The sequence below is a fragment of the Hippichthys cyanospilos genome, chromosome 11, assembly GCF_059441005.1.
Source record: "Hippichthys cyanospilos isolate Australia breed blue-spotted pipefish chromosome 11, RoL_Hcya_1.0, whole genome shotgun sequence".
Classification (NCBI taxonomy): Eukaryota; Metazoa; Chordata; class Actinopteri; order Syngnathiformes; family Syngnathidae; genus Hippichthys; species Hippichthys cyanospilos.
Window position 1 is genome coordinate 17,157,482 of NC_142379.1, and position 13,103 is coordinate 17,170,584.

A 13,103-nucleotide genomic window follows, 5' to 3' on the forward strand; every position below is an offset into this window, starting at 1 on the left:
AGACAGCATATAAGTTTTTAGTCGTGAAAGGGGCATTTTTTAAATAAGACCATGTGACGTTATCTCATCCCAACCCTACGGTTTAGTGAGAATTAGATCTGTTTCACAATGTTGTGGTGAGCTGGTGTAAACAGGTGGTGCTTGAACTTTACAATGTGAGTTTATTTTAAACATTAGTAAGAGCCCTGGAAAGAAATCATGCAAATGAAAGGTTGAGAGATGCATTTCAAATTATGAATGTCAGCTGAAAAATCATTTGAATTATGAATGAATTGAGAAAATATTTATATGCTCAATGTAACCCTATCCCTCAAGATACATCTACCAGACCAGCATACACAAATCCAGTCATGTGAGTAATGTATTTTGATGCTCTCTTTTCTTTAAAAAGATTGTTGCCTACTTCAGCAAGTGTAGCAAAAAAGCAATGAAATGCTTCAAAGGAGGGACGGAGAAGTCAGAGGGAATGGGAAAGACAACATCTGAGAAACGAGAATATCCACAGAAATAACACGGTCCAATGTGATCACCACAATGATATTTATGTGTTTGTAAACTAACACAACAAACAGGCAAACAACTTCTGCGTCAAATTCATCTCTGTGTGTCAAGTCACACTCCTAAACTATTTAGTTGCAAGTTTCGCAGTTTGTTTTTTAATTATTATGTACAGGTCGGTGGCTGACATTTGCCGTATTGCTACCAAGTGGCAGAAAACTCTGTTATAACTGAGCAACTTTGACAATCGTAACAACTCCAGTGTGATTAAGACCTTTAATCAACTTAGTCTTTAAATTAGCTTTATTTCATATGTTATATGTTTTTAAGTTTTCTAGCTCACATTTCTCCGCAGAGCTCAATATGGCAGGTCAAGGGTATGTAACTAAAGGGAAGTTACTTTGAAGATTGTTTATCTCCTCACGCAACTACTCACTGCGGGGCTGAGAGTTTTGACTCAACATCCACAACCACCCAAGGTCATGATATGACCTATCATAGTTTTGATTACACCACTTTCAAAGAACAGCCTTCCACTTAACTCCTTGGAGGCCAATTATTTAAATCAACCTCCATATAAAGAATTTAAAGCAGTACTCTTCAAAATTAAGTGAAATTTTATGCAGCATTAGTATTTAACTGATGTTGTTACATGTAGTTTAAATAAACTGAGAAGCAAGATGTCATGCAAACTATGATTCCTTTCAACAAGGCCACAAAGATGGTGCCACTTTGGTGAAAGGAAGAGATTGTTTTTCCCACCACATGGCACAAAAAAAAGAAGAAGAATAAAAAAACGAAAAAAGAAGGAAAATGGAGCACATTACATTTGTGTGTTTCTTTCCAACACACTTGGTTGGGCACTATATAACTATAGTGCTCCTCCAAGTTTGTCCATGTAAAATGACACTCCACAATGCAGGTTCTACTCCCCGGAAAGGAAGACAGCATGGTACATGAAGTTCTTACTGTTGTCCAAGGTCCAATTATCCAGGCTCACCGCTGTGTTTTCAGAAATACTGTAACCAAGGATGCAGCACACTCTACTGGGGAACCTTCAGGACTCATGTGGGTGAAAGATTTTTGTTTGCTTGCGCAGTTGACCGTTCAATTAGGGTGGCCCTGAAGTACAAAACAAAACAAAACAAAAAAAAACAAAAGACAAATAATAATCCATCTATCCATTTTCTTATTGCTTGTTCTCGCAAGGATCACAGGTACACCCTGATAGGTCTTTTGTGTGTTTCATGATAAAAAGAATCAAATCATGTTAAATCACATAGATGATTCGGCAAGTAAACAAAATTGTACCATCTAGAAGTTTACCTTGGCAGAAAAAAAAAATCAAAATCAAATAAAGGACATGCATATTCAGTGAAAACTTATTACATGATAGCCACAACACGAGCTAATCCAATGACAACATTTGTATTTTTGCATGTTCTTCCTCATCACATTAAATTGGCCATTGTGTTAGTCTGGGAAGTTCTCACACTCCTGATTGGTGTTTAACAACACTGCCAAACAATTCTTCACAGTGTTTCATTGAAAGTGATACCAACACCAGCCACACACCTTAGGAAAAAAAAAAAAATCTTAATTATTGTTACGTCTGGGCATGGTGAGTTGAGGTGTGGAAGGAGGGAGACCCAAAAGTTCATGAGAGGAATGTGGCAAACAAAGAAAATATTGCAGAAAACATCATCAGATATTACTTCCTTAAAAGACCACAGCAATACTCAAACAAAGGGTTCTCTTCTTGCACGAGACCTCAAATGGGGTTTGTCTTAGGATTCACGCATAATCAACGACATTGACGTATCTCGGGTTAAAATCAGTGATGTTGGTATAAACAGTATTGCCCTCTAACCGAGTGAAAAGACCACAGATTAAGACATTTTCAATCATTTGCCCCAAAAACGGTTACTTTGGTTTAAATTGCCGGCAAGGTTTGGTGAGTGTATTACTTAACTTCTCCTGTACACGATGATACAAAAAGTCACATAAGAGTTCTTGCTTCAAGGAATATGTGAGAAAACGGGACTCTTTTCTTCAGTTATTGAGAGACTGCATTGCTAGAGAAGCAAAACCAAATGACACTTGCCCGTATGGTGGCTGAGCCCACAACCTTAGGATTATTAGCACCACGCTGTAACCAACTGAGCTAACAAGCCTTCTCTCTTTAGTGTCCTGCCCAATCATTTGCCTAAAAACTGTTGTTTGCTTTAAAGAACTTCTCATGTATGCAATGATATAAAAAAATGACTTGAGAGTTCATGCTTCGAAAATTATGTCAAGAGACTACAGTCTCCTTTGCAGTTAACAAGAGACAGAACTCAGGTGTAACAAAACAGGATGACACTGGCCTGTATGGGGGTTGAACCCATGACCTTGGCGTTATTAGCACCACGCTCTAACTAACTGAGCTAACAGGCCTCATTTGTATTTGATTTTAGCTAATCACTGGCCTAAAAACGGTTGGTTGCTTTGCAGAAGACATCACCAGATATTACTTCTTTGAAGGACGACTGCAATACACAAAAAAAAGGCTTTTCTTCTTACACAAGACCTCAAATTGGGATGTCTTAGGATTCACGTATAATCAACGACACTGCCCTATCTCGGGTTACAATCAGTATTCATATAAAAAACATTGCCCTCTCCCCAAGTAAACAGACCACAGATTAAGGACTTTTCAATCATTGGCCCCAAAACGGTTACTTTGGTTTAAATTTCCGGCAAGGTTTAGGAGCCAAATACTGAAATATACCATATATGGTGTTACCAAATGTCAATCGAGGTAAATCGGATTTGTATCGACAGAGAAGGGAATTTTTTAATTATTCCCCAATCAGTCCCTAGAATTGCTCCTTCCTTTGGTTTAAAATGCCAGCAAGGTTTGGTGAGCATAGTACCGAACTACTCCTGTATATGATGATACAAAAAGTCACTTGAGAGTCCTTGCTTGATTGAAGGAGTACATCAAGCAAGTGCACTGTTTTTTACATTTCCTAAACGACGTCATTCCCATTGAAGCAGAGGTGAGTAACACTGGCCCGTGGGGGGGTTGAACCCACGACTTTGGCGTTATTAGCACCACGCTCTAACCAACTGAGCTAACAGGCCTCCTATGTAATGGGTCACTGGCCTAAAAATAGTTGCTTGCTTTGCAGAAAACTTCTTCAGATATTACTTCCTTGAAGGAACACTGCAATACACGAAAAAAGGGTTTTCTTCTTACACAAGACCTCAAATTGGGATGTTTTAGGATTCAAGGATAATCAACGACACGGCCCTATCTCGGGTTAAAATCAGTATTCGTATAAAATGCATTGCCCTCTCCCCAAGTAAACAGACCACAGATTAAGGACTTTTCAATCATTGGCCCCAAAACTGTTACTTTGGTTTAAATTTCCAGCAAGGTTTAGGAGCCAAATACTGAAGTATACCATATATGGTGTTACCAAATGTCAATCGAGGTAAATCGGATTTGTATCGACAGAGTAGGGAATTTTCAATTATTCCCCAACCAAAGAATTGCTCTTTCCTTTGGTTTAAATTGCCGGCAAAGTTTGGTGAGCGTAGTACCGAACTTCTCCTGTACACAATGATACAAAAAGTCACTTGAGAGTTTTTGCTTCAAGGAGTACATGAAGCAAGTGCACTCCCTGCCCTATCTCGGGTTAAAATCACTACTGAAAATACTGAAATATTCCATATTTGCTCTTACCAAATGTCAATCGAGGTAAAGTAATAAATGAATTAAAATACCCCCAAAAAAGATGATACTATATTTTAACTGTATGGGCAAACAGGTGATAGAAATCTAAAAAATGTTGGCAATCAATGTCCCAAGAATGTAATATATATAATAATGACATTTGAAAAAAATAAATGAGATAACATTACAGATGAAACTATGGTCCAAAATATGTTCCTTGGTCTTGTTCAGGTGCTGTAATAGCAGAGGTCTTGGTGAGTGTAATGGTGACAATTTCCCTTTCACTCTTAAGATCACTCCCTAAAACCCATAAAGACCTAAACTCTTTCAAAGCTTACCTCTTGCCACTCAACACCAGCTAACCAAAGATATATCTTTAAGAAGTGTTTGAATCGTTAATACTTAATCACTACCCTGAAAGGTGGTTGAACCCATGACCTTGGTGTTATTGGCACCATGATCCAATTCACGTATAATCAAAGCCGCTGACGCATTTTGGGTTTGAATCAGTAAAGAGCATTGTCCCCAATCAAGAGCGCAGACCACGAATTAAGGAATGTTCAATCATTGGCCCTGAAACGGTCCCTTTGGTTTTAAGTTGCGGCAATGTTTGAGGTGCCAAATACAGAAATGTTTCTAAATATGATGATAACAAATGTCAATTGAGATACATCAATTTTAAATAAGTGACGGTGGTCATATTTATTCGTCTGCGTGGAAATGAGGATGAGAAATGTCAAATTAATTCATTCAAACTGTTATATAACTATTTTGGCTCTAATTTGTGAAATTTTTCAGGGGATTTGTCCTGTGATTTTGAGTGCCGTCACCACACTCGTGCATTTAGGAATTTACTTTATAATGAGACAAGACTGGAGTAATAATTTGCCCTGGTTATTATTTAACAGAATTAGAAATACCTTGAATAGATATCCACTTGACTTATGCTAAATTAAAATAAATGTATTCAAAAAACTTTGCTTTCCCCCTTTTGTGCTTCAGTACTGCATCATTTATCATTTACAAGACCTGCATAGTGAAATCTCTGGTGTGCTTTTCAAAAAACGTTTTCAACTTGTGGGCGTGTATTTGCTGTCCTATCACTCTCATCATCTCTGCGGGATAGATAGTCCTTGTCATTTACCCAAAAATCATACTAACACAACAGAATTTCCATCATGAAAGCATCCAGATTCCTCCATAGTAGCAGTGTTAGGCGTGACCTATCTTTGGCTCCCAGTTGCCAGCACTTGCAGCTTTGAGGGTTGTATCTCTATACCGTACCTACAGGCCAAGATTAAGCCAAGCAAAGCACCCAAACACATTTTGTCACAACTGAGTGGTCGGCTCAGATTTCTCTCCATAAAGCTGGTCAAAGCCACATGCAGCCGGCATCCTGTGGTGAAATAATATACTACATCCAGTCCAAATTTTCTACCTCACACAGAAGACATTTTCTCCATGAATAAGTCAGATTATCATGGCTGAGTTGCATCGGGTTCCTGTAAGACACAGAGATCCATCAATACCTCCAAATGGCAAAGCGGTTGGTTGAGTTTTGTGTTATAGCTCCTGAAGCTATAACATTTTGGATTATAGCTAAGTGATGCCTTGACACAAAAATGTTTTTTGCTTGAATAGCTAATGAGTTTATGTTTTAATCAATCATGCATTCATCCATCCATGTCTTACCCTGATGTTCAAGGTCATTTGTGAGTTGGAGCCCGTATCATCTGACTGAGCGAGAAGCAAACCTGAACTGACTGCCAGTCATAAGGCACATATAGACAAAAATATTTCATATTCTTATATGCACTTAAAAAATGTAATCAATTAAACCAGAATAACCTTCTTTTAGAATGTTTTAGATTATACATATTAAAGTATGTTAGATCAGGGGCCAGTACTTTTTTTTTTTCTCTAAACCTTGTTGGGCTTTATTATAACCAAAACTGAGGGTCCAGCACAACAAAGCTACAAGATTGAGGAGAAAGTAAATGTTCCCTCAGTATGACGTAAATTTTGTTGCAATGTAAATGAGCATTTAGCAACATTTCGATCATAAAGGAATGTTTTTGTGGTTCTGGCAAAATGTTTTTCAAAGGTAAACAAAAATATTTATCTTCTTGATATGTGCCTTTACCTGTCCTGAAGTTAATTAAACCTCAGTTGTGAACGTCACAAGGCTAAACCCCCCCAAAAAGGGGAACTCTCCGGTTCTGTGCGGTTGTTTTTCATCAATAGAAAGAAGCAAAATGGCAGCCCTCATGAGAGGGATGAAAATGGCTGGACTTATCTGCTTAAATTAAACATTTGTTTGCTGCCTCTGTCATGACATGAAAGTCTTCTGTAATAATAACATATATTGAAAAGTCTTACTCCAAATTATCAATGTTTGACATTGAATACATCATTAGAATTTTTTCATCATGGCGTGCATTTTGAATCTGAAAACACTCGCTTTATATATATATATATTTTTTTTTTAAATTAGCTTTATCCTCTCCACTCACACTGCTTACACAAGGACAAGCCACCTCCCAGACATATCTGTATTCCTGAAAACATTTATTTTTTTTTTATGTGGATGTGGCGGAGTGTGCGCTGGACATTAAAAATAAATAAATACATAAATAAATAAAAACATAAAAAACAGTGAACAGTGCTGCTGTGTGTCTCCATTCCTGGCAAACGCAGCAGTCAGGTAAAAACCCCAGCACTTATAATTGACTGCACTTACAATTGGGCAATGGCGGCTGAATTCAAAGGCCAACCATCTTATGTTGCCATTGTTCCTGACAACAGTTTCCCTTGAAAACACTTTTCAGTGTGATCCACATCCACATAAAAAAAAATAAATGTTGGGATAGACAACAGCTGGCCTGCGACCCTAACTAGGATAAGCGGCTACAGAAATGGATGGATGGATGAGGGGTAAGCAGACTTCCCAAAAAACAAACAGAAGTATGATGAGGACAATGTGCAAATTCCACACTGAAAGGCTGCAGCCTGAGGTCAAACCCCCACAAGACTTGTTTTAATTTCCAGTTGAACAGCCAGTTGGTGCTTTTGTTCACTGTTTCTTTGCAATGTCCTTGCAAGCATATTCCAGTTTTCTCAGGCTTTATTGCAGGCGAGTGAACAAAAATTATTTGGGTCCTTCGAAGGAACAGATTTCAAGCCTCTATGTGCATCAATGCATATGTAATCTGTCCACAACCTTTAAAATCAGTGCTGGCCAATGCAAATTACTAGTAATAGTATGTTTTGATTCTGAACTACTCTAGTGATTTAGGCAAAGTTTTGCTCTTTTATTGTTTTTTTGCAAAGTATTAATGGCTCCTAAAATTGCAACGTTAAAATGATGACATCAAGAGGTGAATTAAGTCAAGTAAGTCCCCACTAAATGCCCAGGCAACATTTGCAAGGCACACCACTTCTATTTTCTGTTGTTTTCTGTTTCTGCAAGAATACTTAGCAACCTGGCATAGCATTGATTTTACTTCCCAAGCCAAAAGAGTGAGGGTGGGTGAGAGAGAAAGAGGGGGGGGGGGGGTTACATTTACTTGTTTACAGCTTCAGTACCTCTTCCAATTGAATCTTCATTAAATATATCAAGAGATTCTGTCCTGCCCCCCAATCTCCACCTTGGACTAAACACCATTTAATCAAACACCTATCACACACAGCCTGAGAATAGCTGATTTTGTGGGGGTGGGGGGGTTAAAAAATAATAATATATATATATATATATATATATATATATATATATATATATATATATATATATATATATATATATATATTTGTCTAAAATTAAATGAGGGGAGATGAGTGTGGGGACTTACAGTAGCTCTGCCACCATTCCGTATTGGTGTGGTTCATATTTTAAACACTAGGTGACAGTAAGACATTTCAGAGCAGTGATTTAACTGAGTGACATATAAATGATGACAAGGGGAAGAACAAAGTCAGGGAGAGACTTGAACAGAATCAACCTAATGTGTAGCGTACGGTATATCTTGTATAAAGATCAGGTTTTGCAGCAGTTTTAAAAGACACAAATCAATCATCAATCAATCAATCCATTTTCCGCATTTTCATCTGATTTCTCTTTTATCTGCATCTGTTTTCTTTCATGCCAGATATATCATTGTCTTATCTCTAAAATACCACTGCTCTGCAACACAGCTTTTAGGGATTTTTCCCTCATGCTTGTACTAAGGAAGTAAAGGAGGCTGAATAAACATGCTGCATAGGCTATTCTAGAGTTCATAATATACTACTCAAAACTGTAATGTGAGACTAATGCCTGGACACAATCAGACAAAGACAGAGGTTTTCTTCTGCTTCACCAGGTTGAGCCTTGTGACTGCATAAGACAGTCGCTGTACATGGTCAGGCAGGGGTTTGAAATAACCTGAATGAGATTATGTTGATTCTCTAATGACAATGTCATTGAATTAATTGGACGTGCTCAACCAGCCTAATGAACATGCTACTCTACGACAATGTTATTTTTGATACTCTAATGTTTACTTCTGATAATGTAATGTATTAGCTTTATTTGACAACTTTATTCACATGTGTGTAAAATTACTATATATATATATATATATATATATATATATATATATATATATATATATATATATATATATATATATATATATATATATATATATATATATATATATATATATATATGCACACTTTATGTATTAAAAATGTGATAACAGCAAAAGTAAGTACGCATTATGTTAGAGTATTCTAGAGTATTTTGACTTTTGCATTGTGGGAGTCCAAGTTAAGCCAATCATTGAAGTCGATTAAAGGTTTGCAAATGTCATAAGCAGGCTGTTAGCGCCACCTCGTAGTTTTTGGGTTTCAACACAAACATTTCTATTGCGCCCCGTTTGTGAGTTGCCATTGAAAGGATTCATGCAAAAATTGTGGGAAATGCATGATGATGCATCAGGTTTTCGATATGTCCAAAATATACAATATTTCCAATTTTAAATGGCAGTAAATGAGGCCGACATGGGCTAAAGTTGACACCCATAGGGTGTACCTCTCGACCTACCGTTTGCAAGCATGTAGAAGGGAAGGCAGCGTGGCATATTGAAAATTGTCATGATTTGAGAATCTATGCATTTTTTTTAGCCTCCTCATGTTTTTTTTTTATATGCTTATCATAAACCAAAAAACTTGAATAGCCCGAGTTGGGTCAACATTTCCCCCAAGGTATCATTTTTCACTTGACAATTTGAACGCTCTAGTGAATTATCTTTTACAGAGAAATACACATCTCGAGTAATGTTTTATGTCTTCTGTAATCTTGATCCGTAAGGTACAATACAAATTCTTTAATTTTCTCAAAAACCAACCCCGTTTTCTCATGTCAACCTCATGTGTACAGTAGATGTCAAACTGAAGTTGAAAAAATTTGAACTCAGTTTGTTACGTATACGCCTTTATTTCACTTACATGCAGTGAAGTGCTGTATAACCCACGTCACCTTCAGTGATGAGGACAAGCATCATCCAAAATGGATGGAAGCCATATGATATGGAGTAATGATAATGATATGATGTTCTGTGAAGAAGGGATGAAAATACAACCCATTTGTGGATGTGTCAGTCAAAAATCTGACTCGCTGTGACAAGCTTAAACCTATCATCACAGAACCTTAAGTATGAATCCTAACCGTTCCGCAGTAGCCACCAGAACCATAGTGGCATGAGTGCTCGTGACAGCTGGCAAAACGCCTTGTTGACATCAAAGAATGTTCTCTACATCCACACCAAACAAAGAGGACGTGGGAGGTGGAGGCACAGTCATGTGCAAGTGCAGCCTTGCCCACTTTTGAGTGAGACAAATTACATTTGAAGGATTTATTTTAAATCCCTTACCCAATGATACCTCGCATACATATTAAATGTCAAAGTACGGGAGCTAACGATGCGCCAACTGCTTCTTCACTTTGAAGTTTCAAGAGCACTTTAATTTTTCCTTCAGACTTGAGCTTTTAAAAAATTAAGTTAAAAAGAAAAACTAAACAGTTCTTAGATGTTCATAAATAAAAATCAGGAAATAATGAAGACAATGTAACATAGTTTAAAAGCTACTTTGGTGAAACTTAAATGGAAAAGCACAAAACAGAACGGAAGTTACCAGAGGTGGGGACTGGAGTCATTGGACTTGGAATGGACTCAAGATGACATGAGTTGCTGTTTTTTAAGACTTGCTTGGCAAAAATGTAACCGTTTTCACACCAAAGTAGCAAAACTGTACAAAGCAACATTTACAGGTACTGTATTTCTCCCCCGCAATGATATGTCATTCAATATACGATGAAAAAATATGTCTAAAAGTCCTGTAATTTAGTCATTTTAAAAACACAAATGACTTTGTGTTTTAATTACAGCCATGATCTGTAACCACTAGTCAGGGGGTAGACATACTTGCATTCTGTGAATTTCGCTCAAATTGAATTAAAAAAGGGTCCACTTAAACACGAGGTCGACTTGTACATGGAATAATATGGTATGTCTTTATCTCTAACCATTATCAAGCTTAATATCCTTTGAAATCAGTGATATAAAAAAATATACAGAAAAAAATGTTTGGCGCCGAAGTGTTAATAAAATCTCAATTTCATTAAGAATTGGCATTGGACTGGACTATTATTATCATTATTATTATTATTATTATTATTATTATTATTATTATTATTATATTAGTATTCCTTTTTTTTATATAACTTTTGCATCACAATCTCACTAAGGATCATTTAAAGTCTTCACCAAACAGGCATCACACCTGTGCCTTTAATGCTACAGTCCCCTCCAAAAGTAATGGAACAGTGAAGCAAATTCCTTTATTTTTCATTTGAGTTTGACGCCAAATGACGAATATGAGACAACAGATCAACAATTTAGCTTTTATTTCCAGGTATTTTCATCTGGATCTGATCGACAACTTAAAAGAAAACTTTTTTTTTTGAAAGAATCACCATATTTTGTTGCAAATCCCTTGCAAAATCAAGTCTAAGACACAATGACATCACCAGACCTTAGCATTCTTCCTTTGGAATGCTTTTTCAGTTTTCATTGCAGCCTCTTTCAGGTGTTGTTCCATAGTTGAAATGCATGCTCTATAGGGTTCAAGTCTGGAGACTGACTTGACCAGTCTAAAACCTTCCACTTCTTGCCCCTGATGAACTCCTTTGTTGTTTTTGAAGTGTGTTTTGGGTCGTTGTCGTGCTGCATGATGAAGGATCTCCCACTCAGTTTGGTTGCATTTTTCTTTAAATGAGCAGACAAAATGTTTCGATAGACGTCTGAGTTCATTTTGCTACTTCCATCAGGTGTTATAACATCAATGAAGATTAATGAGCCCGTCCCAGAAGAAGCCATGCAAGCCTTAGCATAATTTTTATTAATAGTAAGAGGTGTGCTGAGGCGAGACTGAAGCCTTGGCAACACGCGCTGGAAACCTTCATAGAGGCAAATAAGTGGCATTGCCCCTACCATGTTTTACAAATGAGATTGTATGTTTGGGATCATGGGCAGGTCCTTTTTTCTCCAAACTTTAGCCTTTCCATAACTTTGGTAAAGGGTCATAATTGTCTCATCAGTCCATCAAACTTTGTCCCAGAATGTTTGAGGCACTTTTTTGTATTTTTAGGCAAATTCCAGCCTTGTCTTCCTATTCTTTTTGCTGATGTGTGGCTTGCATCTTCAGGTGTAGCCTCTGTACTTTTGTTCATGAAGTCTTTGCCGAACAATGGCGGCTGATACCTTCACTCCTGCCCTCTGGAGGTTGTTGGTGATGCCACTAGCTGTTGTTTTGGGGTCTTTTTTTGCAGCTCTCACAATGTTTCTATCATCAAATGCTGTTCTTGATATACCAGTTCCACATCTATTACTTACTACACCAGTGGTTGCTTTCTTTCAAATGGTTGTACTAGCTATGGTCAATGTTTGTCCAATGGCTCCGATTGACTTTTCAGCTTCTCTCAGCTTCATAATTGCTTTTTTCTTTCCTGTAGACAGCTCTCTGGTTTTCAGGTTTGTTACACCTCTTACTATCAGTGCAATCTCCACAGGAAACACCCAACTCCTAAACTGCGCACTACAGACTGCTGTGAACTGCTGTCAACTGCTGTTTATTTGAAATAATTAGTGAAATTAGAAAACACCTGAGCAACAAAACACACCCGTCAGTCACATGTTCCAATATTTTTGATCACCCAAAAATATTGTGTTCCTACAAATAATGGTCTCCTCTAAGTTGTGTATCAGATCCTAATGTAAACACCCAGAAATAAAAGCGGAAATGTTTAATTTTTGTCTCATATTCATCTTTTGGTGTCACACTCAACTATTTCCAGTCTACAAGAAAAATAAAAGCATTGTCTTCACTGTTCCAGTACTTTTGGAGGAGACTGTATCTTGTGTCATGGGATCGATGCATGGGAGGCAACAAGCACCAGCGAAATGCGAACCTTATTGCCTAGCAGGTCAAACTCAAAAGGAGGACGTGATAATTGTTTGCAATTGTGGCAAAGACACCTTTGCGTTGCTTAGTACAGCAGATTAGATTGGCTGCAATCTTAATGTTTACATCGTGAAAACAGTAGTATGAAAACAGTTAATATTTTGTATTTATTGCCTATATGATGGGCTGTACACTAAAAGCAATGTAATTGTAATGTAACATCAATGTCACTAAAAAGAGCTTGAAAAGGGAAGAAAACTGTGTTTATATCTTGTCAATAATTTCTAATATAAGGAAGTATGACATTTTAAAAACGCTAACATCTAACAAACAATTAGCAATCTTTTTCCAACTCAAAGAAAGAATGGAGCAAAATTGCTAG

General features: G+C 37.2%; 2 non-coding genes across 2 annotated transcripts; both read right to left on the reverse strand.

Annotated features, from left to right (window-relative positions):
* Window positions 1-2,860: 2,860 nt before the first annotated feature.
* trnai-aau (transfer RNA isoleucine (anticodon AAU)) lies at window positions 2,861-2,934 on the reverse strand. The gene has a single exon. It is a non-coding gene; the product is annotated as a tRNA-Ile (tRNA).
* A 616-nt stretch (window positions 2,935-3,550) lies between these two features.
* trnai-aau (transfer RNA isoleucine (anticodon AAU)) lies at window positions 3,551-3,624 on the reverse strand. Its single transcript has one exon. It is a non-coding gene; the product is annotated as a tRNA-Ile (tRNA).
* Between the last annotated feature and the right edge of the window lie 9,479 nt (window positions 3,625-13,103).